Raw genomic sequence first — 14,583 nt, 5'->3', positions numbered from 1 at the left:
ACAATGCTCTACACATAAGACGTCAGTTAAAGGTAGATTGTTCTTTGGTAGGCCAACTGAATCTCATTCCAAGAAGGTGCGTGGATCACCAGCCCCTTGTATATTATCAAGTAAGCCAGAGATGTTCTGGTATGCGAGGAGTTGCAGGGCTAGAGGGAAGCCATGCAAACAGAAGGACTTCTGTTGCAACTTCTCTGTAAAACTCGTTAATGGGTCCGTCGGTTTAAGAACTTGCCCTGATGTCTAGGTCTTTTTGCCACTGCTTTGGATTGAGATTTCAAATCAGGTCTCATTGTTGAAATAGTCTTCAAGAAAGATTCTCTACCCCAAGGGAATGCTAGAAAGGAATCAATGTCTTCAAGCATCTCCACATACTTCCACATTGGTCTATGCGTTTGGCTGGAAGCAATGAGGACACCATTGACAAATAGAAGAAGCGCAAGACAAAGCTTTTGATCTGTATCAGTGATGGCAGGATCTTCAAAAGTTTTGTGGACATCAGCTAGAGGTGCCTTGCGATCTTCTCCAATCAACTTGTCCCAGTAACATTCATCATCAGATTCAAGAGCAGGGGGGTCGTAGTCTTCCGGAAATTTGTCCCATGGCAGACCAGTAACACCACCAAACTCTCGCAAAGAAAATCACAAGGGGTATCATCCAAAAACAGTCCACAATTCGTATTTTTTTTTGGAAAATACCTGCCTACAAAGGAGAGCGTGCAGTAACTTACAAGAGATGGGAGACTCACTAATCCGAAGCTTGAAAAGAGAGCCCAAGCTTGACGCGACAATCCTATTAATTTCTGGAGTGCCTTTAAGAACCTTGTAAATGGTTGTAAAGATATTTGGACGGGGGTAAACATTAAGCCTAGCATCGGGGTAATGGTTCGTGGCGAACAGACGACAAGGGAGAAGGTCATTCCACTTTGGTTTATCTATTAATAGTCTTTTTTTTTTAGTTGCTAATTTACTACATATAGTGATTAATGATGATTTAACGATCAAATCTACAAATTCATTTACACAACTAAGAAAATTCACTTCAATATACACAAAATTTAAAATTATGAATCTTAGTTTCCAGTCACACACTACAAGAAAACATGCTGAATTCCGACCAGAGTATTAGAAATCTATGAATTTATCATTAAAATGAAACTATCGCTGACAAATTCCTTGCCATTAGCTGATTTCCAAAATCTGATAAAGAAGTATCCGTGACCTGAAATACATAAAAAGAAGGAAGTATAATCGTCTGTAAAAATCTAGTTTTAATCAAAGTTGAATGATTAGTGGTTCTTTTATTCATGCTACAACTAAGTCTGCACCGATTATTGAGGTGTGTTGTTACCCCCTTCTCTCAACCGAGGGTCAAAAACATGCCCTTCTTTTTATGATCTGTTCTTGTCTCTTTTTTTTTTTTTTTTTTTACGCTCATTTCGTTGAACCAAATCTTATCTTAGTGTACTATTATTATTTTCTTCTATTAATAACATTGTTCTATCATCGTTTTATTTATTCATCTCAGAGCAATCCCGCAACGTCGTTGGAAAGAGGGTTGTCATATATATACGGCAGATTAACATTTCTTACATATCAAAACACAATAATGTTGAACGTTTTCAAGTTTTCAAAATATAATTTTACAACTGTCCACTATAACTTCAAATTCTAAACTACATATAACTATATATTTAAATGGTAATCCTTCTTGTGGAAATGAACCAAATAAAACTATACAAATATATACATAAACGGATATGAAACCGTTCACACATATGGTCTCCAGCGCAGCGAGGAGCGGTGGCGAATGGTGAGATAAAAAAAGAAATCATTGGAGAATCAAAATCATGTACCACCAAAAATAAAATTAAGAGTAAAAAATAATGAATCGAAGGGAGAAGTAGACTCTTCTGTATTTCGTTTAATGATGGTTTTGTAAGAGCGAATTAAGAAAGGATATCAATAGCACCGCAAACATAGTCGGCAACAAATACAGTTTTTGAACAGTTTATCAACACCAGACACAACGGTTCAAAACCTAAAAGGGATATGGCGATCATGAAAGAAAAATGATTTCACAAAAAGTCAATTGTCAAATTTTAGAAATCTATATATAAAGACATCATCAATGGATGCGAGTATGCAAAAATCGCATAGGTTGGTATCGTAGAGATGCAAGATGACATAAAACGACGCCTCACTACCTCGGACTATTCTCCACTTCTGGAGCACATCAAGAAGAAAATAGGCTCATGGACAGCTCGTTACCTCTCTTTTGCAGGCCGACTAAATTTGATTCAATCGGTGCTATGGAGTTTGTGCACCTTCTGGTTGTCCGCTTTCCGACTTCCACGACAGTGTCTTCATTAGATAGACAAATTGTGCTCTGCATTTTTATGGTCAGGTACAACTTTGAACCCTCACAAAGCTAAGATAGCCTGGGAGGATATTTGTAAGCCGAAAAACGAAGGTGGACTGGGACTACGATCTCTAAGGGAGGTGAATGATGTTTGTTGTTTGAAGTTGGTCTGGTCGTCGGGGGAGTCTCTCAAATGGGTGGAGACTACTTTACTCAAAAAACATAGTTTTTGGAGTGTTAAGTCTACTTCTGCTGGTTCGTGGATGTGGAGGAAGCTCCTAAAGATACAGACAAGTTGCTTTCCCCTTTTGTAAAATAGAGATCAACAATGGGCATAACACTTCATTTTGGTTTGACAACTGGTCGAGTTTTGGTCGTTTGTTGGATGTGGCAGGGGAGAGAGTTATTATTGACATGGGGATAAATTTGTGTATGACTGTAGCGGATGCGTGGAGTAGACGACACCGCAGGCAATATCGCAGCCAACAATTAAATCAGATTGAAGCAGAGCTCATCTTGAAGTGTGATCAAGCAACCTCCAGGGAGGATGTTGTTCTTTGGAAAGGAAAGAATGCAAATTTTCACACTAGTTTCTCCACAAAGGAAACCTGGCTTCAGATTCGAACTCCGGCTTTCAAGGTCCCCTCGTATCGAAGTGTTTGGTTTACTCATGCTACGCCAAAACACTCCTTCTGTACCTGGTTGGCGATTCAAAACCGGCTCTCTACTGGCGATCGCATAGCACAATGGTCCACTTCTGACCCTGGAGACTGTGTATTCTGTAACAATGCTACTGAAACCCGTGATCATTTGTTTTTTTCTTGTAGTTTTTGCTCGGAGATTTGGCATGCCATTGCCAAAAATGTTTATCAGACGCGCTACTCTACCAACTGGAACTCGATCATTGCTTCAGTCTGCAGCAACTAGCGGGATCGGACTACAAGTTATTTAGCTTGCTCTGTTCTGCAAGCTACGGTGTACGCAATTTGGCACGAAATAAATGGGCGGAAGCATGGTTACCCTCCGAAGCCTGCCTCACGCCACATCAAAGATATTGACAAACAGATGAGAGATCAACTCCTCGCTACTGGCCTCCTGGGAGATAAACGCTATGACAAGAGTCTCATCACCTGGCTAGGGACAAGATATTGACCTCCTATTTTATTCTAACTCTGTTTTAAGAACTCTGTTTTAAGATCATCAACGCCTTGAAGCACTAGTTGTCCAAACGTTTTTTGTTTTTTGAATATAATTTTATATTGCATTCAGAAAAAAAAAAAGGAGGAGTGGGTAAGTAACTAATCTCAACCATTCCATGTGTTACTTTTATCATCTGAACCGTTCATTTTTTTTCTTTCAACAATACATGACGTCAACACTGCTGACTCAGCAGTACCTTAAAAACTGGTTTGCTATTATATATAGATGATGATCATAAGTTTAATTTCATCATTTGATTGACAACATGATAAATTTTTGCTTCCAGATCTAGAAATATTGACTTGTGGAAAAATCAACATTACGCTAAGACTGAGCCTTCCATCACTGTGATGGCTTTTCCAGTGAGCAAAACTCTGCTTCTCTTTATCATAATGAACCTTCAGTGTTCCACTCCTAGAAGAAGCCTGAAAACAAATATTTTGATTTTTATGAAAACTATTTGTTCCTTCTTAGCTTCAGAAAAAGCATGTTGTCACTGAAGTGCAGCCAAGAATGTTTGAAATGACCCGGAATATTGATAATTGTTACGGCTGCTTCTCCTGAAGGATTTGTCTATGACAATGCTGCAGAAATCATAGACAGATCCTTCAGGAGAAGCAGCTGTAACAATTATCAATTTTCCGGGGCATTTCAACCATTCTTGGCTGCACTTCAGTGACAGATTCACATGATGGAAGCACAACCTATAATTAGCGGGACAAAAGTATTTTTTAGCAACATATCGGAGTCAAAGATCTAGAAAGATGAAAAGCGAAATGCATACGATGATTTTGTCGGTTGAACTTGCTTTGGCAGCTCCACTGAAGAAGGCTTCGGAGCCAAACTTTTCACTCGTGTTTCCTCGGACATCAACAATGGCAGCTCCGTTTAACGCTTTGGTAAAAACAGAGATATCACTGGAGTTGGTAAAAACAGAGATATCCTTCCTAGCATCTATATATACATTTTTGGAGACATTTATGAAATAAATCCTGAAGTTCATCCCTATTTACAAGGAATGTCATTGGCATTAAATTTTATAATTATTTTTTACTTCAAATAATATCAAATTCAGAATCTAATTGAAGAAGATTTTCTCCTTTAATTACTTTTTACTTTAAATATGAAGACTGTCATTTTTCCTTTTTTAAGTAACCACGAATTTGGTTTCTCCATTATAATCTTCATTTGGTGATATATAATTTGGAAATTTATAATAAATTGTGTGATAACAATTGACAAATTTTCCCAGCAATTTTATGAAAAGGATGAATGTTTTATACTTTAACTAAGAATTTACTCCATATTTTAAACTATGTATATAAATTAAAGTTAAAATTAGTGATAAATTAATAAAAATTAAATCTTGATAAATCAATATATTTTCTTGGTCCCAAATTTTTTTTATGGTTTTGCTTAAGAATCGGTAAATTAATAACTCTATTAATGAACTTTATACAGTATACACTTTAAAAAAAATGATGAATATGTTTTATACTTACCAAAAGTGAGAGATGCTCTAGATAACATATTATATACACATATTTTTAATCAATTAATTAAAGTTTATAAAAGTAAACAATTAGTATAATTCATATAAAAAAACTAACTTACTTTTATTTTCATTGCACACATAAACTAAATATACTAAAGTGTTAGATTATTTATATATGAAACTAACAAAAATAGAAAGCCATTTATATTGTATGATATTATTGAAAACCTATAATATAATTAAAATACAACTATCTCTACAGTGAAAACTAAAAAAAAAAACACTTCTCAGACGATTTAAATATTTAAGAAACTGTATGATATTGTTTTTCCTATATCATAAAAAATACACCGTATACACCTAAACATAGAAATTGGACACTACATATATAATATATAGATGCAAAATACTGTACATTTATAAAATACAAAAATTAGTTACATATATGTAGTTAATCTACCAAACAAAATACATTTTGCATCTATTTTAACAAATTTATCCCTGTGGTATACCGCGGGTGAATATCTAGTTACAGATAAAACAAAAACAAATAAGATGATACAATTACCACACACAGGCTTCTTCATGGTCGTGACCATTGTTAGAAACAGAACCAGAAAGGAAGCATATAAAAGAAGAACCAGAGTAAAAAAAAAAAAGATAATTGGATTTTGTACGGTGCAAACCTCATATAACATGAGATTTCAGTGGGCAAACGAATATTTGCTTGCGAAACTGATTCCGAATTTGTTGGAACCACAACACAAAATTTGCATGATATTCTCAACCGTTTGCAAAAAATAACGTGCAATGCAGAAGAGCAATATTTGCGTTTTGTTTTCATCCGAATCTAGTGTATTTACAAAAGTGGAGGGAAGTTAAAAAATTTCATTAATCCCACACTTAGCTAATTTCTTCTACTTCCTCAAGTTATATACTCTAATTAAAGACGCAACAATTTATACGGTAAAAATTCCTACCACGTCTTTTATGAAAGTTTGCTCCAGCAAACACACCGATGTAGATGCTATAACTCTTTGTATGTGAACGATGCAAATGGTAGAACTCTCTCACTACTAGAACATCAACAATGCGATACTACCATCTTTATCAGGTCTTGTCTAAACAAACAATCACGCCTTGAATGATTGATTACTTGTTGTGTTGAAGTTTAGCTGCTTGTTACATAATAAATATCATATATGTTTATATGGCTTTCTCTTATTAGTTTCAATAATTTTATCTTGAGTTTTTGTTTTCTAGGGTCCATATACTAATTATCAACTTATTATAGAGAAAATAGCATCCACACCCATTTTTCCAATATTTAATAACAAATACACCAAAAGTTTGCTACTACTATACTTTCCTATATGAAATAAGATTTTGTCCCCAAAACTTACTAAACTATATGTAACTCTCTCTCTACATGTATCACTCTCTTTCTTCATTTTCTCTTCTATTTTATCTTTTCAATGCAACCTCGTCTTTTTTTCTCAATCAAACAATAAATATTATTCATTATTTTTTCTCCTTTCCCTTTTTCCTTCTCCATCTTTCTTTTTCTTATCCAACCTCACTTTTTCTTAGTTTTCTTTTTAAAAAGTTCAAAATAACAAACAAAAAACTGAACATCAAAACTCAATATTTTTTGAGAAAAACTGGATGGCAGAAAAAAAATTGAAGTACATGATTTTAAAAGAACCCCCAGAATTGTACACCACTACCACTCCCTAATTTTAAAAGCTCTATTTAACATAAAACCTAGAATTTTTTGGGAAGAACTCGATTGCCAAAAAAAAAAGTTATAGAAAAAACCAGAATTCGTATACCCACTAACACTCCCTTGAATTTGATTTTAAAAACTCATCGAATCCATACAATTATGATCATGTAGATATGACCATGATTATGGTTTGGATACAATGACACATTGAATCCATATGACCATTATCATGTGGGTACTATTACAATTCATGGATAAAAGTTACACATATGGATAGTACTTTCCAATCCATATGGAGTTAGTACATTCGAATCCATACCCTTGAACCCTAATCCCTACAACATAAACCAAAAACATAGACAATAAATCCACATAGACACATCATCCTAAGTCCAAAAACCTAAATTCTTAAACATAAACCGAAAACCCTAAATTCTAAATCCTAAACCCTAAACTCTAGAACCTGAACCCTGAACCAAAATCAAAACCCTACACCTTAAACCTAAAAACCCTAAACTCTACACCTTGAATCTAAAATCCTAAATCATGAACCCAAAACATAGAAACATCATTCACATAAGCCCTAATACCTATACCTTAAACCCTAAACCCTAAACCATAAGTCATTCATGTTACTTCACATACGGAAGACATCCACAAAAGTGCATCCACAAAAGCACATCCAACCAACCATATTATATACTCAAATTATGAATTTAATAGTCTAATTAAGTAAGTATCCACAGTTTACCATCCACTTCTCGTCAAACAAATGTTCAGCTAATATTGGATAGCATATAACTTTTTCGCCTAAAATATAGCAAAATGCATATTAAAATGTAGAAAAAAATGTAATCATAATCTTTTGTGCAAAAAAATATACAAAATTTATTAATAATAACTAAACAAATGATAATAAAGATAAAAGAAAGAGAAAAAGAGAGAGAGAGAGAGAAAGAGAGGGCTCAAAAGGAAACAAAGGCAAAATAGTCATCAAATTATGACAAATTTGCCAAATCTATATTAACATTTTTGAAGTACATTTTGTGTTATGCCCTTTTACTTTTGTTTATTTAAAAAGTTATTTACAACATTAACCCCTAAAAAATTTCCAAAACTAACATTACTACAGATTTGGTTTCCTAAACATTTTACATTTCATTCCAACTAAAAAAATAGCAGCTATCAATATGGAAATAGAAACTATCATATATTTAACCATACATTATGTTGTGTTTTGAGATATTCTATATTTGAATCCTTCGTAAACAAAGAAAAAAAAACAATTTGATTCCCATTTTGTTTTCTAAAATCTGTGACCTTTGATTCTTAACATAAGAAAAACTTCGATTGATAATTATTTAAATATTATAATTAACATATATTAAGTTTATATGTAAAATTAAAAAATTCTAAAATACTATATATTGTGGTTATATAGTAAATGAGTTATAAAGAGAACATGATGAAATTAATAAAATATTATTAAACTTGTATTAACACGGGTTGAATCCTCATTTAATTATTTATCAACACTACTAATATTAGAATATTTGACATAAAATCAAGTTGATTTAACTAAGATTGTATAAAATAATTAAACCATTAGGAAAAATGTGACTTAATCACAGCGTATAATTACTGATTATGTATTTAGATCCCTTATATTTTGTTATAGTAATTAAAAATCAAAATAGAATCTCAAACACTAAACAAAACAAACGAAATATAACAAACAAATGGTCATGAAGTATATTGCAAATTAAAATATTTAGCCGCACAACAACTATAAAATTTAGTTATTCCTCTATTTACAAAACATTCAATATTTAACAAATATGTACAACATAAAATATAAATTATATGTCCGCGGTGTACCGCGGGTTAAAATCTAGTCATGCTCAAAAGTATAGCATGGTCAAGAAGTATGTGTGTGTAGAAGACTTTCTTAAGAAAGTGGGTCTACATCTTGTTGTCTCTTTATCATATGTATATGAAATTCTCTCTTTTCATTTTAATACATTTTGGTAAATTAGTAACGTTGACATGGAGACGTTAAACGTACCAACAAATTCAAGACATTACACTCTCTCCTATATACAAAGTGAGAGATCTAAGAGTGTTTACTGAAATGAATTTTCAGTTTTAGTTTTTTTTTTTTATATATATGAAAACTCATGAAGCAAATGAGTAATTATAGTTATCCATTTTTTGTTTGAGTTATGTCAATTCATTTTTTAATCAAGAGCCTACGACGATGCATGTGGCTCGAGTACTAGAACATGAGAGAGTACATAGAATAGGAAATTGTTTGTTTAGAATCAAGTTAAGCAAGTTTGAAGCTTTAACCATATAGGTAACATAATTACATAGAACTAGATGGTAACCCCCACTCTGAAGCGTGGGAAAATATTTACGTAAAATTTGATTTATTAGTTACAAAATAATAGTAGTATCTGTATTTAATGTACTCTACGTATTTTATAATATATATATATATATATATATATAATTAACTTAGTTTCATATTCTGATTTCGACTATAGTCGGTACAATAAACTTAACGACTTACCATTATTAGGTTTTGAGTATAATTGTTTGAATTTTTTATAATTAGTATAATAAAAAAACCCTTATTTACTCGTCATCTGATTTACTAATTATAGCGGTATTGAGTCAACGTAAAAAATGAATTAAGGTGCATGAGAATTATATGAGTGGGAGGTAGAATGGAGTATAAGAAAATATCTTTCTTATTAAAACACATCGAGATCAGTACAAAATCATAAAATTTGAATATTTATAATTATCAAATAAGTTAACCCGTAAAGTATAGATATGTTTTGCATAGTGTGACAAGACAATATATTGCCTCTCCTATGATGGGTGGAACTCTGGTAGTAATCATAGTACTGAGTCGTGCTACTCTCGCTGCATGTTTCTTGCCGCTGTGTGTTTCTTGGCGTTGACGGCCTTCTCTTCTTCGACTTTGATGTGCTTCGTGGCTCGGCACAGTGCATCAGCTATGGTATCCACATGCGATAAGGATAGTTCTTCCTTGAACCGAGTTTCGTACCACAATGCGTTCTTGAGTGCGACGATGGCTGCCGCGTCTGGGATTGAGACGTTCACGACGACCTCCTTAAATCGTCCAATAAACGACCGGAGTGATTCCTGGCGTTCCTGCCTCAAGGCGTAGAGGTCGGCATGGGAGTTCTTGCTCTACATCAGAACCGAGAATTGCTTCAAGAATTCGATTATCAGATCCTTGATACTATGGGAACGGTGAGAACCAACTTAGGGCAGTTCCTGTCAGATGTTCGGAAAATAATTGACATGCTCCGGCATCGTATTCCGCCGGGCTGAATTGCAGGATGCCGAGAGGTACTCCAAATGTAAGCAAAAAGTCTCGAGGGTCGACGGTGCCATCGTAGTAGCCTAGTCTTGGCTTGACTGATCGTCACACCGGTGTTGTCGCGAGACTTATGGAGAACAGCATTCACTGTGTGGCTTCAAGTACGAGGTCTATCTCTAGTGCCTTGCTTGTCGCTTTATGGAGTATTGTTTCCATTTCTTGCATTTTTTCTCTGATTTCCTTTAGCTCTGCATCCTTTGCCCTGCTAGTTTGTTTGTCGATATTTATGACGAGGTTACGCTCGAGCTCGTTAGTTTGCACCTGTGGTCCCACTATCGTCCCGACTAAGAGGAGGTTTTCTGGGTTTCGCCGAGCAACATGGAGATGGTTGATTTCCTCCTGTGAACTGACTTGTGCTGCGGTAAGTGCGTCTAAACGAGTATTGGTTTGTTGCTCCTGCTGGTCGAGACGCGTTAGTATCCCGCCGAATAGCTCGTCTATACTAGATACAGGCTGACTGTTGAGCAGGGTGAGTTGCGCAAGCTTCTACATCGCCTCTGTGCTTGTTGGGCTTGTTAGGTTTGTTGCGATGACGAATGTCTCTGGGCTCTCAGCTGTGACAGCTTTCCTCGGAGCGTCTGGGGTTGGATGGATTGTTGGCTCTGTTTGATCCGTTCCTAGAGTTATCATTCCACTCGACGACCTAATCCCTTTGTTTCCTTCTTTATCGGTTCCACTCATCTCGTCTATCCTTCGTAGGTCCATCTTCTATGTTTTCAAAGAAAATTTCAACTTGGCTCCCCCTACCTGGCGCGCCAAATTGTTGATGTCCAGATCGGTTACAATTAAGATATTTAGTTCGGTGAAAGAGGATCGAAGTTCTCTTATTAAACTTGGTGTCGGAGCACAAAAATGGTCGAACTACAAAAGACTTAACAGGTCGTGCAAATAATAAGCTAACAAACGACGAGCTGCGAGCTCGTCAATTTTACAAGTTAACTATGAGGTCGTCCTATTCTCTTCAATACGTCTCTTTCTTGCTCCGTGCGGATCCCCTCATACGGACACTGTACGTCCGTATTTATAGGTAATTGTGTCGGTTCGTCTCCGAAAAGACCATAATGTCCTCTCTTGGCTTTTACTGTTATAGGGTCTTTTCTCGGATTGGGCCTTTTGTGGGAGTGAAGATCCACCCCCAACAGTATTCCCCCCTCCCCCCGCCTTCTTATTCCGTGGGGATCCGCACGGAATAATAATGGCAGGCTGGGCAGATAATTTTCCGAGCCAAACCGCCTTCAGCGCCAATTCAAGTTTGCAAGAAGATTTGGGAACATAGGAGAGAATGTGCCCCTTACCCGCCGCCAGGTCGGCAATCACCAGAAGGGACCCGCGTCTAACAATACGATCTTCTGGGACATCAGAATCCCCAAAATCCTCATCAACGAGGGAGAGAACCGTACAAGGAAGACCAGACGAGTTGGGAGTAGTCGCGCTGGAAGATACGCGGAGTTGATGCTCAGACAACCCTGAAGTATCGGGACTAGAAGACGGATCAGAAGAAACTTGACTTGGAATTAGTAGTTTGGCCCTACGACGAACCAACTTAGCCGAGTCATCGGAGTCAGATGAAGTCGCCTACCGAAGGTGGCTCGCCGCGGAAGAATCAGGCGAAGCGGACCGAGAAGAATCCATCACGAAGATCTAAAGGAAATATAAAAGTATGCGGACGAGAAGAGAGAAGGAGAAAGAAGAGAACCTTAGCTGATAGGCAGAAAAAAGCAGGCTCCAGATGAAAGTGAAAAAAATGAAGAAAACAGAGTGTAGTTCTAGGGAGAGAGGGAGGCTTCCGAAGCGTCATCATTACTATTGAGACGACATGCGACTCTTCGAGTTCCAGATCTCACGCGCCTTGAGCTCAATGCGACGTGATTCGACAGCTTCCCTCGAAGAATGGGACATCTCACGAGCGACCTTCCATTTCCCCAAACTTCATCCACCCATTGACCTTTTGCATTCTCGCTATGTCCATTTCAGAACCCAGTTCGCCGACCCGGATCAGATCGAAAGCCGAGACAAGGTGAAGCTCGCCAAACAACCGACAAACCGACTTAATGACTCCCAGTTCTCCCGCAAACTACGAACTTAAGGCGGAGGGGGGGGGGAATACTGTTGGGGATGGATATTCACTCCCACAAAAGGCCCAATCCAAGAAAAGGCCCAATAACAGTAAAAGCCAAGGGACGGCATTATGGTCTTTTCGGAGACGAACCAACACGGTTACCTATAAATACGGACGTACAGTGTCTGTATGAGGGGATCCGCATGGAGCAAGAAAGCGATGTATCGAAGATAATAGGACGACCTCATTCTTAACTTGTAAAATTGACGAGCTCGCAGCTCGTCATTTGTTAGCTTATCATTAGCACGACATGTTAAGTCTTTTGTAGTCCGACCCTTTTTGTGCCCCGGCACCGAGTTTAATAAGAGAAATTTGACCCTCTTTGACCGAACTAAATATCTTAATTGTAACTGATCTGGACATCAACACACACCACACTTCCCACCCCCAACACCCACTTAAGCTACTTATAACTGAAGCACCAGATTACACCGACAAGGAATGTCTTTTATGCGGGTTTGAGTTTGAGGAACAACTTCACAACCACCATTGTGATGTTTGTAACTTCAGCATATGCGGAGAGTGCATGAAGAACCCACCACCTCTTGCTGTTGTAAGTCCAACAACCCATGAACATCAACTCCATCATATTCCAAGACGTATTGCTTTCACGTGCAATGCTTGTGGGACTAAAGGTGACCGAAGCCCTTATTTCTGTCTTCAATGTAATTTCATGATTCATCAAGAGTGTATCGCTTTACCCTATGTCATAAACATCAATCGCCATGATCATCCTATCTCTTACAGCCGTCATCTTGGACATGGAAACTGGACATGCGGAATTTGTCGTAAAAAAGTGGATGGATTCCACGGAGGGTATTCTTGTTCCAAATGTTCAAACTATGTTGTTCATTCAAGATGTGCAAGGAGAAAAGATGTATGGGATATGATCGAACTAGAGGGGACGCCCGAAGAGCCTGAGGAAACTCCATTCGTGGTGATTAATGATAATACCATAAAACATTTTAGCCATGATCATAACTTACGAATCAACATGGATGGGAGGATTTTAAATGAAAGCTCACTTTGTCAAGCTTGTGTCTTCCAGATTTGTTCAGAACCGTTCTACAGTTGCGAGAAATGTGATTTCATTCTCCACAAGAAATGTGCTAACCTTCCTCGGAAGAAACGTCATATGTGCCACAACCAACCATTCACACTAGAAATGAATACTGAATGGAAAGATGAGAGATGTCATCTTTGTCTTCAAAGTTTCACCGGTTTCAGGTACAAGTCTCGTAATTCTTGTTATAGTTTAGATGTGAGTTGTGGTTCAATTTCAGAACCATTTGAGCATGAAAACCATCCACATCCCTTATACTACTCTAAAACAATTTCTAAGTCTTGTGCTGCATGTGGGGAACAGACTACTAGAGATGTATTTAGTTGTGATGATGAGTGTGACTTTAGTTTGCATTATAAGTGTGCTATTTTACCACAAAGGGTAAATAGGCATAGGTACGACGATCATCCTCTTTTCTTGTCGTATGGTGAAAGTGAAAACAATGTCAATGGAGATTATTGGTGTGAAGCATGTGAAACAAAACTGAATCCGGAGAAATGGTTTTATACGTGTAACGATTGTGGGATCATATTGCATATCTCATGTGTCGTGGGAGATTTCTAATATATTATGCCAGGTTCGGTAATAAGATTGAATGTAGAAGTGGTATCCAACACCTCTATTTGTAGAGCCCTTTGCAGTATGTGTAAGGATCGATGCAAGCTCCCTTCCATTTTCAAGATTTCCGAGGAAGATTTTGTTCTTTATACTTGTTCTTGGAAATGTCTTTTAAGATAGAATAGTTTACAAGATTGATAAGGAATATGTTTAATGAATGAAAACTTTGTATCATCATTTGTTTTTGTTGAATGTTTTTATGTTTATACATAGTTAATATTAGAACATGTCACAAGTCCTCATGCGCCAATTTATCAGTAGTGAAGCCATGAAAGAGCTTTTCTAGTAGCTAGTACTCTTCTACTTCAAGTCTTGTAATTGCTTAAATAGTTTTGTGATTGCTTCAAGTTTGGCCCCAAATAAGATTCTTACGTGTAAACACCATAGACAGTGGTCCGATCTTCCTGTTTATATACCAAGATGTTAGATGTGTGTGTGTGTGTATATGTGTGTATCTATATCGTCTAATGGGTTATGCATATACATTGCTTAGATTGAAAGATTAAAGTTGCGAGAATTTAGCAATATTTTTTGCCCCACCACCGAAGAAAGCGAAAAGTAAAAAAGTCTCTTTAATTAGTGTTTT

At 36.6% G+C, this 14,583-nt stretch overlaps 1 long non-coding RNA gene and 1 pseudogene across 1 annotated transcript; one reads left to right on the top strand and one right to left on the bottom strand.

The window, feature by feature from the left end:
• Positions 1 to 3,656: 3,656 nt before the first annotated feature.
• Positions 3,657 to 5,733, bottom strand: LOC104724292 (uncharacterized). Its single transcript, XR_015570435.1, has 3 exons — positions 5,625 to 5,733; positions 4,346 to 4,455; positions 3,657 to 3,986 (listed from the first exon to the last, which is right to left on the bottom strand). It is a non-coding gene; the product is annotated as an uncharacterized LOC104724292 (long non-coding RNA).
• Positions 5,734 to 12,659: 6,926 nt separating this feature from the next.
• Positions 12,660 to 14,117, top strand: LOC109127351 (uncharacterized; annotated as a pseudogene).
• The last annotated feature ends 466 nt before the right edge of the window (positions 14,118 to 14,583 follow it).

The sequence above is a fragment of the Camelina sativa genome, chromosome 11 (genome assembly GCF_030686135.1).
Source record: "Camelina sativa cultivar CO46 ecotype springtype chromosome 11, ASM3068613v1".
NCBI classification, from domain to species: Eukaryota; Viridiplantae; Streptophyta; class Magnoliopsida; order Brassicales; family Brassicaceae; genus Camelina; species Camelina sativa.
Note: the sequence above shows the minus strand (reverse complement) of the source record. Positions and strands in the feature narration are given on the sequence as shown.